Source organism: Rhinolophus sinicus, chromosome 16 (assembly GCF_057876585.1).
Source record: "Rhinolophus sinicus isolate RSI-liver-muscle chromosome 16, RSI-T2T, whole genome shotgun sequence".
In the NCBI taxonomy this organism is placed as follows: Eukaryota; Metazoa; Chordata; class Mammalia; order Chiroptera; family Rhinolophidae; genus Rhinolophus; species Rhinolophus sinicus.
Genome location: NC_142516.1, coordinates 104,778,138 through 104,793,540, shown reverse-complemented (window position 1 = coordinate 104,793,540; position 15,403 = coordinate 104,778,138). Strand labels below are relative to the sequence as shown.

The 15,403-nt window shown below is 33.3% G+C and overlaps 1 protein-coding gene across 4 annotated transcripts in view; it reads right to left on the bottom strand.

Annotated features, from left to right (window-relative positions):
• The window catches only part of FNDC3A (fibronectin type III domain containing 3A), a 157,857-nt gene that overhangs the window by 103,701 nt on the left and 38,753 nt on the right, over positions 1-15,403 (bottom strand). The window lies entirely within an intron of this gene.

Here is a 15,403-nt window from a genome sequence, read left to right as displayed (position 1 = left end):
GTAGCATATATTGAAATACTTCATTCTAGTTTATGGCCAAATAACATTCCATTGTATGGATATACTATTTATCTAATCATCTGTTGATAGAAATTTGGATTGTTTCCATCTTTGGCTATTATAAGTAATGCTGTGCAAGTTTTTACATGGATATAGGTTTTTGTTTCTCTTGTGTATATACCTAGGAGAATTGCTGGTTAATCTGGTAACTGTATGTTTGTTTAAGGAACTGCCAGACTGTTTTTGAAGTAGATTTCCCAGCTTACATTCCCACCTGCAGTGAATTTATGAGTATTTCAATTTTTCCATATCTTTGTCAACACTTGCTACTATCTGACTTTTTGATTCTAGTTATTCTAATAAGCGTAAGTGGTAGGTATCTCATTATGGTTTTCATCTGCATCTCCCTAATGACTAAGGATGTTGAGTAACTTTTCATGTGCTTATTGGCCATGTGCATAACTTCTTTGAAGAAATGACTATTTAAAACCTTTGCCTACTTTTTAATTGGTTTGTCTTTTTATTGTTGAGTTGTAAGAGTTTTTTTTTTTTTTTTTGGTGTGTGTGTGTGTGTGTATACACTAAATACAAGACCCTTATCAGAGACATGATTTGCAAACATTTTCCCTATTTTGTGGGTTGTCTTTTCAGTTTCTTGAAAGTGTCCCTTGAAACACAAAATTGTTCAATTTTAACGAAGGACACTATATTGCATTTTTTTCTCTTACTGTGCTGTTGGTAACATCCAGGAAATCAATGCCTCACTGAAAATCATGAAGATATATCCCTATATTTTATTCTAAGAGTTTTATACTTCAGCTCTTATCTCAGGCCTTTGATTCATTTTGAGTTAATTTTTGGATATTGTATGAGGTAAGAGTCCAACTTCATGTTTTGCCATGTGCATATCCAGTTGCCTCAGTACCATTTGTTGAAAAGACTATTCATTTTCCATTGAATCATTTAGGCATCTGTCAAAAATCAACTAACCATAAATGTAAGGGACTGTTTCAGGACCCTCAATTCCATTCCATTGATCTGTATGTCTATTCTTATGTCAGTATCACAGTCTTGATTACTGTAACTTTACAGCAAGTTTTGAAATTGTAAAATGTTGAGTCTTCCAACTTGGTTCGTTTTCAAGACTGATTTAGCTATCCTGGGTTCTCTTCATTTCCACATGATTTTTAGGGTCTGTCAATACTTAAGCTGGAATTATGAAGGGTGATGTGTTGCATCTGCACAACTTAGATAGCACTGCCATCTAAACAATATTAAGTCTTCTGATCTAAGATCACAGGGTGTCTTTCCACTTATGTAAGGCTTACTTTCAATAGTGTTTTGCAATTTTCAGTGTACACGTCTTGTACTTCTTTTGTTAAAATTTCTTCCTATTTTATTCTTTTTGATACTACTGTTAAGTGGAAATGTTTTTATAATTTCATTTTCAGATTGTTTATTGCTAGTATAAAAATACAATTGATTTTTCTATACTGAACTTGCATTCTACAACCTTGCTGAACTCATTATCATTCTAATAGTTTTTTTAGTGGATTCTTTAGGATTTTCTTTTCATAAGATCATGTCATCTGAGAATAGAGATAGTTTTATTCCTTTTCTAATCCAGATGGCTTTAATTCCTTTAATTGCTATTTGCCCTGGCTATAATTCCCAGTATAACATTGAATAAAAAGAGTGAGAGCAGGATATCCATGTCTTATTCTTGATCTTAGAAGAAAAACATTCAGTCTTTCACCATTACGCATGTTAGCCGTTGTGTTATTATAGATGTTCTTTATGAGGTTGAGGACTGAGTATTTTTATCATGAAAGGGTGTTAAATTTTGTCAAATTCTTTTTCTGAGTCTACGGAAATAACAATGTGGTTTCTGTCCCTTTTCTATAATGTGGTGTATTACACTGATTACTTTATGATGTTGAACTTATTTTGCATTCCTGAGATAAATCCTACTTAGTTGTGGTGTATAATCCATTTTACATGTTGCTGTATTTGGTTTGCTAGTATTTTTTTGAAGATTTTGTCTGTACTCATAAGGGATATTGATCTGGAGTTTTCTTGTGATATCTTTATGTAGTTTAGGTTTGGTGTTAATTCTCCTTTAACCATTTGGTGGAATTCACCAGTGAAGCCATCTGGGTCTGGGCTTTATTTTGTTAAGATTTTTGGTCACAAATTCAATCTCTTTAGTTGCTATAGCTCTATTCAGATTTTATTATTTTTAAGTCAGTTTTGGTAGTTTGTGTCTTCCTAGATATTTGTCCAGGTCATCTCGGTTATCTATTTGTTAGTGTGTAACTGTTCATAGTATTCCCTAATTATCTTTTTTATTTCTATAGTATCTATAGTAACATCTCCACTTTCATTCTTGATTTTAGTAAACTGATTCTTTTCTTCTTGATTAAAGGGTTGGCAATTTTTCTATCTCAAATAATTAACCTTTGGTTTTGTTGATTTTTCTCTATTTCATTTATTCCCACTCTAAACTTTACTATTTCCTTCATTTTGCTTGCTTTGCATTTAGTTTAGTCTTATTCGTCTAGTTTCTTAATGAAAGGTTATGTTATTGATTTGAGGGTTTTTTTTGTGTTCATTTTTATTAGAAACTAACTGAATACAAAACAAAATCCAAACAGCAATATTTCAAAAACAACCATACTCTCTTCCTGAAACAACTTGAAAAAAAACACAACAAAACACCTGCTCCAAACTCATCAAGTCATATACAAGGGCAAACAATTAACTTCGAGAACTCATCCTAGAAAAAGTGCTACATGCCTCATTGCTGAATATCACTACAGTCACCTTCGAAGTCCTCCCCTTGGGAAGGTATGCACTGACGCCAGCACCTAGTCCACCCTTCAAAACAATTTTGGAGTTCTTTTTCTGGAATTGGCATCAGAGCTGTCGTCGTATTACCCTTGATGTCCTGAATGTCATAAAATGTCTTCCTTTCAATATTTCCTTTATCTTTGGGTAAAGAAGAAGTAATTGGGGGCCAGATCAGGTGAGTAGGGAGGGTGTTCCAACACAATTATTTGTTTACTGGCTAAAAACTCCCTCACAGACAGTGCTGTGTGAACTGGTGCATTGTAATGATGCAAGAGCCATGAATTGTTGGCGAAAAGTTCAGGCCATCTTTTTCACACAGGCTTTTCAGCACTTCCAAATAGTAAACGTGGTTGACTGTTTGTCCAGTTGGTACAAATTCATAATGAATAATCCCTCTGATATAAAAAAAGGTTAGCAACATCGTTGCAATAAGTTCGCGAACTTAATTGTCACACCTCATAAATTTTATATACACACACACACAGCTTTTTGGATTTCAATCATACCTCAATAAAGTGGTTTAAAACATTTAAAACATATAATACACAGTTCAAAAATAAAACTTTTTAAAAAACCAAATGACCTCTATCAGTTGCAAGGGGGTGGGAGGATAGGACAAAGGTTTATTTCATGTGAATCCTCTAATAACTTCTTGCATTAATCTAAAACAAACTCATATCACCCAGTTCATATTCTTTTTAGAAATCAAGTTGATTTTTTTTAACTGAATCTTTTAATTTATTTGGGGGTTGGAGAAATTAGCTATATATTATTTAATATTTCTTGATGCATAATATTTGCCCAAATTTAATGGTATCTCTACAGTATCTTTGTCAACCTCTGTGCGTTTAACTTAGACTGGTGCACCACTACCACTAACCCCCTATTTTTTTCAATTTTTATTTTTCAATTACAGTTGACATTGAATATTACTTTATATTAGTTTCAGGTAAACAGCACAGTGGTTAGACATTTATATGATTTACAAAGTGATCCCCTCAGTCTAGTACCCACCTGGCACTATACACGGTTATTACAATATTATTAACTATATTCCCTATGCTGTACTTTACAACTCCATGATTATTTTGTAACTACCAATTTGTACTTCTTAATCCCATCAACATTTTCACCCAGCTCCCCAACCCACTTCCCATATGGTAACCATCAGTTCGTTTTTTTGTATCTATGAGTCTGTTTCTGCTTTGCTTGTTTGTTTAATTTTGTTCTTTAGATTCCACATATAAGTGACATTGTATGGTATTTGTCTTTCTGATTTACTTCACTTAGCATATACCCTCTAAGTCCATTCACATTGTTGCACCTTTCTTCTTTTTTAAGAAGTAAACAAGTGTAAATTTGCATCTAAGCCCTGCTTTGGCTATATCTCATAAATTTTTGATACGTTGTTTTTGTTTTCATTCATTCTAAAGTATTGTCTAATCCCTTGTGATATCTTCTTTGGTCCATTGGTTATTTATAAATATACTGTTTAATTTTTACATGGTTTCCCAAATTTCCTTTTGTTATTGAGTTCTAATTTCATTCCATTGTGGCTGGAGAACATACTTTGTATTATTTATGTCTTAAAACACATTGAAATTTGTTTTATGGCAAGACTACAATCTATCATGGACTGATCCATGTGCACTTGAGAAGTTTTATGTTCTGCTTTCAAATGGAGTGCTCTACAGATGTGTTAGATCTGGTAGACGTACAGTGTTATTCATGTCTTGTTTCCTTGTTTATCTTCTTCTTAGTTGCTCTATTCATTATTGAAAGTGAGGTATTGAAGTCTCCAAATATTGTCCGGTTGTCTATTTCTCTCCTCAATTCTGTCAATTTTTACTTCAGGTATTTTGGGGCTCTGAAATACCTGAGCCTTTTATCATTATAAAAATTCTTCCTTTGTCTCTAGTAACATTTTTTTTGTCTTAAAGTCTATTTGTTTGATATCAGTATAGCCACTTCATCCATCTTTTGGTTATAATTTGCATGGTATATCTTTTTTCCATCCCTTTAATTTCAACCTACCTGTGTCTTTGATTTAAAGACTGTCCTTTGTATATCCAGCACATAGATCATTGATTTTTATCCATTCTGTCAATCTGTCTTTTCATTGTCATGTTTAATTCATTAATATTTAATGGAATTACTCATAAGGTATAATTACAGTTGCCATTTTGCTACTTGTTTTATGTAACTCTTTTTTTGTTCAATTCTTCCATTACTGCCTATTTTTTTGTTGTTAAACATTTTGTAGTGTTCCATTTTAATTCTATTGTTTCTTTTACTGTACTTTTTTGAGTTATTTTCTTAGTAGATGCTCTGAGGATTACAATTAACCTCTTATAATAATCTAATTCAGATTAATTCCAATTTAATTTCAATTGTATATAAAAACTTTGTTTCTTTATAGCTCAAGTCCTTGTCCCCTGCTTTGTTCTACTATTGTAATACTAATTACATATTTATACATTATAAGCCAAAAAACACCATGTATAATTATCACTTTTCATAAATGTCTTGAATGAGATAGGAGAATTAAAACAAAAAATATATTTATACAGTCTTAAATTTATCTATGTAGTTACTTTTACTGGTACTCTTATTTCTTCATATGGATTCAGTTACTGTCTTGTGAACAGTACTACTGAATGCAAGGAAACAGGGTTGAAAAAGCAGTCACTAACCATTCCTATAAGCCAACTGCTATTATTTCTGAATTGCTTTATTAGTATCAACTGAATCATTATTTATCATTATCATCAATGTTCCAGTTCAGTTTATGAGCTTTTTAGTTTTAAAATGCCAGTTTCTATATTATATAGGTATACAGGCTTTAAGTGCTCAATATGTTTACAGACACACATGAGACACTGGGATTGATGATTAGTAGTTAATAGCTACTTTATTCAGACATTCTCCAAGACAAGGGTTAATGCATCATTTAGAGCCATGCTGAATATTCTTGGAAAGAGAAAATACTTTCTTCAAACATAATCAAAGTATTTCCAAGGCAATAATGATGAGAAAAGACTTTTAAATCACTCTTGACCTTTATTCATATACTGGTTTATAATACTATGTTTGTATGGGGGTGGGGAGTGGTATGCTCACACACTTAATTATAAATCTTTAGGAGCAAAAATTGTATCTTGTTCTTAGTATTTTTCATATGACTTAAGTTAGTAGAGGTTACCCTGGAAAATGCTTGTGAAGTTGAAATATATTTCAGTTCTTAGAAAAGGACTATTTGAGAACTAACCATAATATCTAATCAATTTTGAATCTAATGTTTTATGATTTGTCACACACATGAGTCCTACCTACCCATGTGGAGCGGGCAAAAGGAAGATATTTAGGAGACCACTTAAAATACTGAAGAAAATATCAAAATATTTTTTTTCTAGTAACATTTTGAGGGAGGGATAAAATGTAGAAAATATGAACTATGACTGCTTTAAAATAATGATTATTAAATAAAACAACAGTGTGAACTGGCTAATTCTGAACTCATCAAAGCCAATTATTGTAAAGATTGCATCATAGAGAAGATGACTTTCCCAGTGTCCCCCTCTCAAAACAAACAAACAAAAACCCCTTAGAAAATATTCATGTATATTCATTTTTTAAATTTATATTCATTTTTGTTCACACAGAAGGTACATACATATTCTCTCTAAAACTCAATAATACACATACCCACTATGATAGCTAAAATGAAAAAGACAATTCCAAATGTTTATCTGACTGTAAAGCAACTGCCAACAATATAGTGTTTATGGAGTATGAAGTGGTACAGCCTCTTTGGAAACCTTTTTTTGCCATCAGTTGGGTGGGGAAAAATAATCTTACCCTAGAGGGAGGCAGTACATATTTGATGAAAATAATAGTCCTCTACAAAAAGGAAGTAGAAGTAGCAAATTTGGTATTTCAGAGAATATAGGAGGAGTTCAATTGAATTTGAGGTACTTTGGGATGTGTAAGTACAGATAAATAAAATAATAACAGTTATTATTTGAACATACATATTTCCCTATGACCCATGCATCCCACTTGTAGGTTTCTATATTATAGGTATATGGACTATTAAGTGGTCAATATGTTTACAGACACATATGAGACAGTGCACGCAGAGGTACAACAAAAGCCATGTACAAGAATGTTCTTGAAGAATTATTTGTGATAGCCCCAAACTGAAAACAATCCAAATTTCCATCAATATGAGAATGAAGCAGTTAAGGTTTATTTGTATGAAGGAATATTATGCAGCAAATACTATGTTATAGGTGGTAATGTGGACAAATCTCATATACATAATATGGAGTAAAAGAAACCAAGAGGCAAAATAATATATATTGTATAATTCTTTTTACATAAAATTAAAAAACAGGCAAAATTATCTTTGGTTTGGGAGAAAAAAAAAGAGGATACTGCTTGGAAGACAGGGGGATACTTCTTGGAAAGGGGTAGGAGGGAAGCAAGTCTAGCAGGTGCTGGTAAAGTTCTCTTTCTTGACCTGAGGGTGGTTCTACGGATGTGTTCACTTTATATTTTTATCTGGGTGTACAGAAATGATTTGTGCACTTTTCTGATGTATGTCAGTCTTAAATAAAAACATACTTAAAATTTTACACAGTTTAGATAAAGTAAAATGTGTCTTTCTACCTCTGGCCAACCAATCCCTCTGTCCTGAGAACAATCACTGTTAACAGCTGAGAATGTAACTCTCCAGAGGTTTTTCCCCCCCTGTGATATATGTGTATGTACATTTGGAATTGCAAGTGTTTGCTTCTCTTTTTTCAATTGTTAGAGCTTTTTCTTTTTTAATTGAAAAAGTAATGAATTCACACGATTTAAAAATATTCAAACAGTACAAAAGACTATAGGTAAAATGTAAACTGTTCTTTCTGGGGTCAGTCCCTGTCTATAATTTCTTAAACATTTTTACATTGTGTTTATATGTGTGTGCATATTTGTCCCATTTTCAAAACATTTTTGAAAAAAATCACACAAATGCAGGATTTCAGGAATCTGAATCTTGAGCATTCTCTCTGGGGACAGGGACACATACAACGGTACTTTGAATACATAATCACCATAGTTTATTAATGAAAGGGAAATGTAAGACGTTAAAAATCAGAACTCAACTTGCATTTCTACAAACATCTTTGCAATTTTTGACAAAAAGAAAAATCTTTCTTTGTATTAAGCTAACGTAAGAACATACAAAACATCATGGGAAAAATCATCTTTGTAAGAAGGCTCCTTTTCATTTAACAGCTCTTATTACAGAAGTTTATAATCAGATTCACTTTTTAAATTTTTCAATATTCTCTGGATAATTTTCATTTGAATGTATTTCCCTATTTACTCAGTGCTATTACAAGTTATTCTTTATTTTCTCCTCACTTGATCCTAAATTACATTTTTTAAAAGTCAATAATTTCTACAGGATACTAGGGGCACAAGAACTAACTACAAAGTCACTTAACTAGAGGGTTAGAAATTAGAGGTTTAGAAATTATTCTAACTGTAGAATATTCAGGAATTAATAGAATATCAGTTATTTTTAGGTCAGAATCCATCAACATTCCATGGCCATTATGTTTCATTTGAAGATGTTGTTCTCTGTAGAGTCTGATGATTCTGTCTTTCACAGTAGATTTAAAAACATACATATTTCATTAAAACATTATGAAACTTTTAATATTTTAATTTATAATTTTGTCATATTGGCTTAATTTGCTATTCAATTTTCAGATGAAATTATTTGTCAATGAAACACAAAATAATTTGTCAATTTTATTTTCTTGGAAATGAGAAGAGAGATATACTTTAAAAACAAATGAAATGATAATGGTCCCAGTCGTTCAATAAGACTACTACTTTCATGCCGAATATAAAAATAAATTCTACTTTGTTTATAATCTCTGGAACTTTCCTTTTTTAACTGACATTTTAGGAAGCTTTTTTTCTTTAAATAGAGTACCTTAAAATTTGCACCCAATTTAGAAGTCTGGTTATACTATCTCTTAGTAGAACAAGAATCAGCATGATATTATGTATATCGTATGTAAAGAGTACTTAGATATATGAAGCTAATTTTTTTTCAGAGCAGCATAGCTGAATCTTTATCATAAAGCTAACTTTTAAAAAGATATACTTATAAAAAATGTGATACTGTAAGCAAATTTTCAGATCGGTACCTAGTGTGTAAAGCTTTTATTTTTTTAATCTCTAAGGAAATAATGTTAATACTGGATTTTTTTTTTAAGTATCTGATTTTCTCATGAAATATAGAAAGTGGCATGGTGTACACAGGTAGAAGAAACAAACTCTAGTGGGAAAGAGGAGACTGTTTTAATGTTTAAATTCTAGTTTGTCCAAAAGCCTTTAAGAATGAGAAAAATAGCAAATATCTATATTATTTGCCATGCAAAACTACACAGTAGTATTAGAAAACTAATTTGGGCAGTGAAATTCTGGATTAGAATTCTACAGCATAAAATTATTGTCATAAAGCTGTGAGTTATTATTTTAGAGTCTCAGTAGTCTCACCCCAAGATTTACTGAATGTTTATAGTTTGTATTTACGCTATCAGAATTTTTCATGAAAAATTTTTTTTAATGAAAAATTTCCTTCTTATTTCCATTTAAAACAAATACAACTTGCAAGGCGAAAAATTTTGATCCAAAGTAGCATTAGACAAAAGCTAATGCTAGAAAATAACATTTTAGGATTTGTTTTAGGTGGTGTACAAAGGGAGAAGCACCTTTACTTTCACATACTCTGCTTTTCTGGTTTGTCCCTGGTGCTTACTGGGCAAAGAGGCTCTGAATATTTTTGAAACAATTATCAATAAAATGTCCAACCAAAGAGTCTGCTGCATGAGCTCTTATCACATATGAACAAAAATAATGAAATCCCTCAAGTAAGGAAATTTAGTGACCCTTTAAGGTCTATTTATTCTGAATTTCTAAGGTGAAGATCTGAGTCAGCTGAAAAGACACCTTCTTTTTACAATCATTTGTCCTACCCGCTTAAGTTTATTCTCTATATATAGTCACGTATTTATATAATGTGGAAAATGACTATCTCATACACATTGATAAACAGTAAACACATTGTTTTTCAAAGTTTAGATGTCAATAAAAAATCTGAAATTACACTAGAAAAATATTACCATCCACATAGAACCTGTTCTCTGACCATTTTGCATGTTTTATTTCATTAACATTTTTTGATGATGCCACCAGAAATGTACATCATCACATTGTGAAACTTGTGAAAATCAACTTTCCCCAAACTCTGCAAATTAACCAAAGGCTTGCAACAATTCACTCGAGTAAAATAACTGAATCCTGGTAAGGACAGTGAGCTTTGTGCCATTTTATTTTACCCTATTCTGTTCTCTCTCTCCCTAGCATCATGGTAGCCTTGAAACCAACAGCCACAGACTCACAGTAGCAATAAAAAACCAGCAGACTAGCTGCCCCGGAAGGGAACAAAATATGTTTGGAGTTTCATAAAAGTCCCATCTCCAGAGCATTATCATTATCTGACCAGTCTGACAATTCTCTGGAAACACCATTCCCAGGACTCGCTTTTATTTGACCTTCTCAGAGCTCTCACACATAAAACAGCTTTCACCCCAGGGAGTAAGTCTCAAACAATCAATGGGAGGTGGTTGACAACACAGTTGCCAGAGGTAATGATGACAATTATGGAAAACAACAAGTTGACCAAAGAGCAGAAGATACCCCATCAGAACAGGAAAAAAATGTTTTTTTTTTAAATGAAGGTAGTTTAAGGGATCTCTGGGACAACATCAAGCTTACCAACATTTGCATCGTAGGAGTACGAGAAAGCAAAGGGAGAGAGCAAGGGATTGAAAACCTATTTGAAGAAATAATGACAGAAAACTTCCCTAACCTGGTGAAAGTGACATATGACAAGCCCAGGAAGCAGAGTCCCAAACAAGATGAACTCAAAGAGGCCCATACTAAAACACATCATAATTGAAACGCCAAAGGTTAAAGACAAAGAGAGAATCTCAAAAGCAGCAAGAGAAAAGCAGTCACTGACATACAAGAGAGCTCCCATGAGACTCTCAGCTGATTTCTCAACAGAAGCTTTGCAGGCAGGAAGGAACTGGCATGAAATATTCCAAGTGATGAAAAGCAAGGACCTACAACTCAGGTTACTCTACCCAGCAAAACTATCATTTAGAATCAAAGGAGAGATAAAGAGTTTCCCAGACAAGGAAAAGTTACAGGAGTTCATCATCGCTAAACCAGCATTGCAAGAAATGTTCAAGGGACTTCTTTAAGATGATAAAAAAATATGAATAAGAAAATATGGGAAAGAAAAATATTCCCCCAAACAAAGGGAAACACATAATAAAAGCATTAGATCGACCAACTATAAAGTTAAAAGACAAAGTGACAGAAAAAAGGCAAGTACAAAGATTAAAAGGCAAAAGTAGGAAGATCATGTGTAATCACTGTAATTAAGGGATACACACAAAAACACACAAAAGTAAAAAATAACGACAAAAACATAAACATGGAGGGGTGAGTAAAAACTGTAGTGATTTTAGAATGTGTTGAATTTAAGAGACCGTTAACTCAGGCCGGCCCAGTGGCTCAGGCGGTTAGAGCTCCATGCTCCTAACTCCAAAGGCTGCCGGTTAGATTCCCACATGGGCCAGTGGGCTCTCAACCACAAGGTTGCCGGTTCAACTCTTCGAGTCCCACAAGGGATGGTGGGCTCTGCCCCCTGCAACTAAGATTGAACACGGCACCTTGAGCTGAGCTGCCTCCCGAATGGCTCAGTTGGTTGGAGCGTGGGCTCTCAACCACAAGGTTGCCAGTTCGATTCCTTGACTCCCACAAGGGATGGTGGGCAGCACCTCCTGCAACTAAAATTGAACACGGCACCTTGAGCTGAGCTGCCGCTGAGCTCCCAGATGGCTCAGTTGGTTGGAGTGCATCCTCTCAACCACAAGGTTGCCGGTTCGACTCCCTCAAGGGATCGTGGGCTGTGCCCCCTGCAACTAGAAAACAGCAACTGGACCTGGAGCTGAGCTGCACCCTCCACAACTAAGACTGAAAGGACAACAACTTGAAGCTGAACGGCACCCTCCACAACTAAGATTGAAAGGACAACCTGACTTGGAAAAAAGGCCTGGAAGTACACACTGTTCCCACATGCAGTCCTGTTGCCCTTCCCCAATAAAAAAATCTTAAAAAAAAAAAAAAGAGAGAGACTATTAACTCAAAATATACTACTATAAACAATTGGTATATAGGAAACACATGGTAACCACAAACCCCAAATCTGTAAGACGTAATACAAGAAAAAAAGATAAAGGAATACAAAAAACACTATACAAAGTCATCAACATGCAAGAAAAGAGAGCAAGAGAATGTGGACAAAAAAGGGGTCCTATTGAAAGTAACTTCACAGGGTGATTTGAACATAAATTCCTAACTGGGAAGGTCATGGTGTGTAGTCATGCCCCAGGCATGTAACTTCTTTAGTGAAAGGTTTTATGCCAGCCCTGTCCATTGTTCTTGTGCATTTAGGTTAATACACCTTTGAAATACCAAAGTAATACCCTTTGAAAGGGTATTTCCTACCTCATGTAATTTTCCTTAGGTTCTCTCCTTAATTTCAAATGCATAAAAGAAAATGTAAAACTGTTATTCTCTGGAGCATTTGATACCTGACTCCCAAGCATATGTCATCTTTTTGCCTCAAACACACACTTTAAAAAGTTCTGTACAGGTTTGGATGTTCTTAAATTGACAAGAATAAGAAATGAACAGAGAAGAACTACAAAAAAATCAGAAAATAATTAATAAAATGGCAATAACTACATACCGATGAATAATTACTTTCAATGTAAACACACTAAATGCTCCAATCAAAACACATATGGGGGTTTAATGGATAAGAAAACAAGAACCATATATATATTGCCTGTAAGAGACTTCAGATCGAAAGACACAAACACACTAAAGGGATGGAAAAAGATATTTCATGCAAATGGAAACAAATAAAAAGCTGGGGTAGCAATACTTAGACAAAATAGACTTTAAAACAAGGACTAAAGCAGGGTATTTCATGATGATAAAGGGATCATTACAACAAGAGGACATAACTCTAGTAAACATCTACGTACTCAATGTAGGAGTATCAAAATGTATAAAGCCTATATTGATGGACATAAAGGGAGAGATAAACATTAATACAGTCATAGTTGGGGACTTTAACTCCCCATTGACATCAATGGATAGATCATTCAGACAGAAATCAACAAAGAAACAGTGGCCTTAAATGACACATTGGAGCAGATAGTCTTAATGGATATTTTCAGGACATTTCATCCCAAAACAGCAGAATATACATTTTTGTCAAGTACACATGGAACATTTTCCAGGATAGACAAAATGTTAGGCCACAAAAAAAAGCCTCAATAAATTTAAGAAGACTGAAATCGTATCAAGCACCTTCTCCGATTACAACAGTATGAAAGTAGAAATCAATTACGTAAAGAAAACTGAAAAACACATGGAGGCTAAATAACACACCATTAAATAATTAATGGGTTAACAACAAGATCAAGGAAGAAATAAAAAAATACCTTGAAACAAGTGAAAATAAATACCCAACAATCCCAAAATCTATGAGACACAGACAAAGCAGTTCTAAGAGGGAAACTTACTCATATAACATAAAGGCCTACCTCAAGAAAGAAGAAAAGTTTCAAGTAACAATCTGACCTTACACTTGAAGGAACTAGAAAAAGAACAAAGTCCAAAGTGAGTAGAAGGAAGGAAATAATAAAGATCAGAGCAGAAATTAACAAAATAGAGTTTAAAAAACACAATACAAAAGATCAATGAAACCAAGAGCTGGTTCTTTGAAAGGACAAACAAAATTGAAAAACCTTAACTGGACTCATGAAGAAAAAAAAAGAACCCAAATAGATAAAATCAGAAAGGAAAGAGAAGTGACAACTGACATCACAGAAATACAAAGGATTATAAGAAAATACTGCAAACAACTGTATGCCAACAAATTGGACAACCTAGAAAAATGGGATAAATCCCTAGAAATATACAATCTTCTAAGACTGAATCAAGGAGAAACAGAAAATCTGAACAGACTGATAACTACTACTGACATCGAATCAGTAATCAACAGGCTCCCAACAAATTCACAGGTGAATTCTACCAAACATTCAAAGAAGAATTAACACCTATCCTTCTCAAACTATACCAAAAAATTGATAAGGATGGAAGCTTATTTTACGAGGCCAACATTACCCTGATTCTAGAACCACAAACATTACAAAAAAAAGAAAACTATAATTCGATATCCCTGATAAACATAAATGCAAAAATCCTCACTGAAATGTTAAACCAAATTCAGCAATACATAAAAAAGATCATACACCATGATGAAGCTGAATTTATTCCTGAAATTCAAGGTTGGTTCAATACCTGCAAATTAATTAACGTGATACACTACATAAAATGAAGGATAAAAATATGATCATATCAATAGGTGCAGAAAAAGCATTTGACAAAATCCAGCATCCATTTATTAAAAAACTCTCAGCGAAGTGAAAATAGAGGGAACCCGTACCTCAACATAATAAAGGCTATGTATGACAAACCCACAGCTAACATCATACTCAATGGTAAAAAGCTCAGGAACAAGACAAGGATGTCCAATTTCATCAATTTTAGTCAACATACCTACAGCAATCAGACAACAAAAAGAAAGAAAAGGCATCCAAACTGGAAAGGTAGAAATAAAACTATCATTATTTGCATATGACATGATATTATATAGAGAGAACCCTAAAGATTCCACCAAAAAACTATTAGAACTAAAAAATGAATTCAGTAAAGTAGCAGGATACAAAATTAACATTCAGAAATTTGTTGTATTTTTATAAAGCAATAACAAATTATCAGAAAGAGAAATTAAGAAAACAACTCCACTTACAATTGCATCAAAAAATAAAATACTTAGGAACAAATTTAACCAAGAAGGTAAAAGACCTGTACTTGGAAAATTATAAGACATTGAAGACAGAAACTGAAGAAGATATAAATAAATGGAAGCATGTACTATGCTCATGGATAGCAAGAATTAACATTGCTAAAATATCCATACTATCCAAAGCAATGTATAGATTCAATGCAATCCCTATCAAAATGCCAATGGCAATTTTCACAGAAGTAGAATAATCCTAAAATTTATATGGAACCACAAAAGACCTTGAATAGCCAAAGCAATCTTGAGAAAGAAGAACAAGTGTGAGCAGGATGTATCACACTTCTTCATTTCAAGTTATATTATAAAGCTATAGTCATCAAAACAGTATGGTACTGGCATAAACATAGACAATAGACCAATGGAACAAAATAGATAGCCTAGAAATAAACCCACACGTAGAGGGTCAATTAAACTATGATAAAGGAGGCAAGAATATACAAGGGGGTAAAAACAATCTCTTCAGTAAATGGT